A 6,044-nucleotide genomic window follows, 5' to 3' on the forward strand; every position below is an offset into this window, starting at 1 on the left:
TTCCTAATTGGCCAATATAAGTTGGTGTCATAAGTTCAGGGCACAATGAATTATGGTAAAGCTATTTTCCTTAAGCACCAACAAATGCAGAATAAAAGGTTTCAATAGAAAAATTTAAGGGTTTTTGGGTGTGTGTTTTTTATATTTTTTTATTGATTTCAGAGAGAGAAAGGGAGAGAGAAACATCAGTGATGAGTACGAGTCATTGGTTGGCTGCCTCCCGAATATCCACTACTGAGGATGGAGCCCGCAACCTGGGCTTGGGCTCTGACCGGGTATCGATGCTTCACCACTAAACCACAACGGCTGGGCTGTTTCGTTTTGTTCTAATTATTACCTGAGAACTTTGGGCTAATTGCTTGGTTAATAGCTGTCTGTCTATGGATGGCTTTTGCTGAGGAAACTAATAGCCAAGATAGTCTTTTCCCCCAAATCTTTAAACCCTTATTAAAACATAAGTGGCCATGACCAGCCAGAGAAAAGGCTCTTAGGGCCCCTTGAATTCTCAGGCTTGCTTTTATTACTCCATTTCTTGCTTCTCTCCTCTTAGGAGGAGTTGCAAAGTGTAGTCTTTGCTAAACTGAAGCATATACACGAGGAGCAGGACAGAAGAAAGCTTAATAGGTGTAAGCTTTTCATGATAAATTGCTTGTATTTTGAAACAGCACCTGTTGGGATAGTCATTATCCACGCTGTTTCTATTTAGGCATGGTAGACTCCAGCAGCTAATGAAAGCTCCCATGTGCTTTCTGGATTTGAAAGTTTTCAGTTTAATTCTGAATGTGACCTTAAACCTGTCCAAATATCCTCATGTTAATTTCACTGCCAAAAGGTGGGGAGACTTAAATTTTGTCATAGGCATTTCATCTTACTAAGTTTCATATTATGTAAAGATCAAATTCTCTTTAGCTCAATTTCTTTGAATTATGGTTGCCAACTTAGCAGATAGCTTTGGGAGTTTTTCCCCCTTTACGTACTAGTTTGTCTTATTCAAGTACTCTGTTCTCTTGGAACTCCTTTTAGAAAACACTTCCATAAAACTTTATTTTGAAAGTCTATTTAATAGAATCCCAGGTTTTATTTCTGGTTTCTCGTTGTTTTGTGTGGGGGGGAGGGGGGGAGGGGGGGACGCACTCAGGATAGCTTTCATCCCACAGTGTTGGCTATCTTTTTTTATTTTAATTTAGTTTTGGAAATAGAGACTTGTATTAGGATTTTTACATTTTGGGAACCCAGTTTTACCATTTATCATTAAAACAATTTGAGAGGATCAGATCTAAATAAAGACATTTGAAGAGTTAATTTTAAATTTCTAGACTGGTATTAGCTGGATAGATTAGTCATCCCTTACCTAACAAAAACACATTTGTCAAAGGAATCAGCTTTTAAGATGTATTTTCCCGATAAATCAGGCAAAATGATTCATACAGCAGTTGAATGATTAGTAATCATGAAACATCTTAGAAAAGTAGTGTTTTTTTTTTAAACCTACATCTGTAAATATGTAGTTAAGATTGCTTTCCAGCATCTGACATGGCAGAGTAGTTAGGATTCCTACTACCAGTTTCTCATCAGGCTGGGTAATTGCATATGAAAATGTGCACGTAATGACCAAATAAAATCAGGGTCTCAATTGGTAGTTTACTCAGTTTCTGGGCAGATAGTCTAAAACAGATGTTTACCTCTACATGCAGTATGACTGGTCAAATAAAATGAGCACCCTTCTTCCAACCAAAAGGGTTAGGAAGCATAATCAAGCATTTGCTAGGCAATAATCAAGCCAAGAGATTTACAGCAGCTCTGTTTGACAGTGTTGTGCTAAAAATGGCAGTTTACTTGAGCAACCAAGGTGCAGATGTCAGGATCTCAGAAAACTCACCAAATAAATGTGAGTGGCATCCTTTGGCCTATCAAATAGAGTCAGGGGTGAGGATTGGAAGCAGTTCTTTTAGAAATGAATGACATTGGTCCTGTGGTGCATGACCCCTCATTTGTGTGTGAGCCCCTGAGTACTGCCTGTCGAGGTGCTCAGCGTGTGGCAGGTGTGTTAGCCTGGGGTCATGCGCTGGCCCTGGAAGTGGACTCCGTGGGCCTTTGGTCCCACAGGGCTTGCTTTGGTCTATACACTCCACACAGGTGGTAGAAATCTTAAGTTCTAAAGCACTTTGTAAAATACAAGTGAAGTGAGACTATATAGGAGGACACTTTGGTTTCTGCTGTCTCAAATATGTGGTATTTACAAACAATAAATATTTTTAATGGTTTTAACTCATATTTTTGGATTTCTTTGTCACCTTTTACAGCTTTTGAAGACCAAACTGCAAATACATTACCAGGGATGGTTCTTTGTTGTCCTGTAGACTTCTTAAATTTGACAAAAAGTTTAACAGAACTTGTAACCAACAGCTTTGTCTGAACTTGAAAATAAGTCAAATTTATGTTACAAGTAAGATTCTACCTATTGTTTTTACCTTCAGTGTGAATGAGTATAGTAATTCTGAAAAGGCAAATATGATTAACTAACTATTTGAAAAGCTTTAAAAGTGGCCCTTTCTGTTACATATGTGACACAGACTGCTCATGAGCATGGGACACTTCTGGTTTTGCCTCCTATATTCATGTCTGATGTTATGGATTCCATATTTAACATAAGTAAAGTGGTATGAGCCCTCAGGACTGCACCACAGACTAAACACAACCTCTGGTGGGAAATTTGTGTATCTGTTTCATTTGTGTTGGAGACAAAGATGATGTTTGTCTCAATAGTCAATATTCATCTTATATAATCACCTATATATTGTGAACTGTGAGGTAAAACAGAATTGTATATATATAATCATTCTTGGGAGACCTGAAATTCCCTAGCCAATTACAGTGGTAATACTCAGAAGGCTGTGCAAACATGTGAGCGAATAATGGGTGGTAGACAGGATTTGTGAAATGGGACCTGGAGGGCTTCCCAGTAAGCCAATCATGATGACCAACACTGGTTCAGTGTAGATAAAGTATGGAGCATGAGGGGTATGCGGTCAAAATGAAGGCGAGATGGGAGATCATATTTGAAGAAAGACTTGATTTCTTCTAAATTAAAATAATTCTGTTTTCTCATGCATGTAAATGCGTATCAAAGACTTGAACACCTATTCTTACATTTGAGACTTCTGTTTTTAATGCTGATGTTTTCCCCCTTAATATTAAATATTTGCCTAAATGGCTCCCAAATTATGGGGCAATCTCTACAGTACATGTTTCCGTTTTGAAAGTTTCATTAAAAGTGGTTAAGCACACAAAGCTGTTTTTGTTTGAATTTTATGACTGAGTTTAAATGAAACCTGTTAAATGTTTCAGAGTTAACATGCTTCTTTTGGTAATTCTTTTTGGAATAAAGTTGTTTTCTTTTTTAAGTCCATTTGGTCTTTTGTGGTTGGGTTAGTTACTAGCATATTTCCTTTTTTTTTGTTTTTTGTGGTAAATTAATGTGTTAGTATTTGTGTTGGTAATACGTTTAGCCACACTATTTTGATTGTTAGCAGCTTCCTATGGGGACTCCATTTTGGAACAAGAGGAGTTCCAAATAACTTAATTTTCCAGATAGCTAAACTGCAAAGTATTTTGACCTTTAAAGCTTTTCTCAAGTGAAATTTTTTTTCTACTGAGTGTAAAACTGTCTTGGTGAATTCAGTTTGCCAGTAATTTCTGTTGTAATCACATCCCTTTGGGTCATGCGTACCCCAGGCTAGGGGTCTAGATGTTCATGCGTTTCAGGATTTTTCTATCTGCTTGAAACTTCATAGCTGCTCCTTGTTTTAGAGTGAAGCCGTATTAGCACACTGTTGGTTTACATGTTAAACTGTAAGGTGCTCCCTGTGTCTAGAGATCGGTGTAGCTTGATGAGGACAACTAGGTAAGGGAGCAGTTGCTGTAAAGTATTTCTGAAACTCCATTTTAGGGTAGAAATTCATTACAAAAGTGAATATCCTGAACTTTAGAATTGATAAAAAGTAGTGTTTTACATGCCATCTGATGAAGTGTCATTTTAATTAACCCACCTGTGGCAGCCATTATAGACCACAAAGTGAGGGGAGCATGTAAGCAGTGGTTCTCAACCTTCTGGCCTTTTAAATACAGTTCCTCATGTTGTGACCCAACCATAAAATTATTTTTGATGCTACTTCATAACTGTAATGTTGCTACTGTTGTAAATCGTCATGTAAATATCTGATATGCAGGATGGTCTTAGGCGACCCCTGTGAAAAGGTTGTTCGACTGCCAAAGGGGTCGTGATCCACAGGTTGAGAACCGCTGATGTAGAGGATATTTCTCGAGGGAGGACCGGGAAGGGGCCTAGAGGAGCTCACACAGCTGCAGAGCACTCCCAGGCTCCCAGCAGGCTGATTCCCAACTTAATCCATTTAGCCCCTGAAGTTTCCATAGAGAACTTTTTTCCCAGATGAACATAGCTGATTTTGAAGCAGAAATTGAAAATAGTATTTATCTAAATTTTCATCTCTAATCCATTCTTCATTGTTGCTGACTGATCTTTTTAGATGAAATGATCCAGGCCCTGCCACCTTTACTCTCATCTCTAGCTGAAACTGCCTGCCCAGTCTCTGCCCTCAGCACAAGGACTCCATCCTCCTTGAGCCGCCTGGTCCTCTGCCCGTACACCGCACCCTGCGGATTCACTCATTCATTCCCCGCTGAGGACTTGAGAGTGAGATCAACTGCCACTTTAGAGAATGCAGCCCACACTTGCAGGACTAAGTCAGGTCCCCCTTTTAAATGTTCTATTGCTATCACATCCGTTTTAACTATGGTGATTATTTTATGCTTTTTCCCCCTTTCCAATGCCAGCTCCATAAGGCAGAGATTCTGCTCTAGATTTCAGTGTTTCAAGTGACTGACACCTGATAGGTATAAAGATTTCTTTAGGAATCAGAGTGAAGGGACACGTGGCTATTCAGGATCACAGCATTCTGGAACAGCCTGTCTGACCTTCATTCCTTGAGGGGTCATGGAGGTTAAGGAAAGAATGTTTACACTGCTCAGGCTGCCATAACAAAATACCATAGAGTGGATGGCTTAAACAACAGACTTTCTCTCAGTTCCAGAGGCTGGGAAGTCCAAGATGAAGGTGCTGGCAGATTTGATTCCTGGTGAGAGGCCTCTTCTTAGTGTGCAGACTTCTCACTGTGCCCTCTCATGGCAGAGATCCTCATGACCTCATTTACACCTCATTACCTCTCAAAGCCTCATTTCTAAATACCATCACATGGAGGATTTCAACCTCTTAGCTTTCTGAGTGGCACAAACACGAAGTCTGTAACATTTATGAGCTAAATGACTGGTGAGTTCTTGATTTTCCTTTTTAACACTGGCAGCTATCCTTTCATCTGAGAAATGTGTAGCCAATTTGAGACCAAAAGAAAAGTTCCTGCATGCGTCAAGATTGCGTGTGTGTCCAGGCACTCCATTTTCCTTATCCCTTCTGGCACTGTAAATTGTAGAACTAAGCCTAATGAAGGTGATGAAGAAGGGCAAGAAGAATGTTTTAATCATCAACAATAAAACCAGTCATGATTAGTCAGCAGTTAGTTGCTGGTACAGAGCACACCACACAAGGGAAATAAATTCATTTAGTTACAAGGGTCAAGTAATGGGTGGCTCCTGGTCTAGAGCTTTCTTTCTCTAGGGTAAAAAGAAGCTTCAGAACTTCCCTTAATCCTTCTAGTTTTCTGGGAAAACAATCATTTAAGAAAGAAATGTACAGGGTTTTTGGGCTCTTCACTCCTCACTCCACTAGGAAAGGGGCATAGTTTCAAGTAGGAAAAAGTGGGTATGTATGGGAACTAAAGACTTTTCTTTGGTAATTTGTGTGTAAAATATGAAGGTAAAGAGGAAAGAAGTTAAGTGAGGGCCTGAACTTGGAGATGTAATAGGTGTGAGGCCTTGAGAAAGCTAAGGCGAAGTCCAAGAGGATGAAAACTTCGTGGTGGCGCTTTGGGGCTCTTCAAAGCTTCTGCAGCTCAGGGTCCAGGGGCAGG

Source organism: Myotis davidii, unplaced genomic scaffold (genome assembly GCF_000327345.1).
Source record: "Myotis davidii unplaced genomic scaffold, ASM32734v1 scaffold534, whole genome shotgun sequence".
NCBI lineage: Eukaryota > Metazoa > Chordata > Mammalia > Chiroptera > Vespertilionidae > Myotis > Myotis davidii.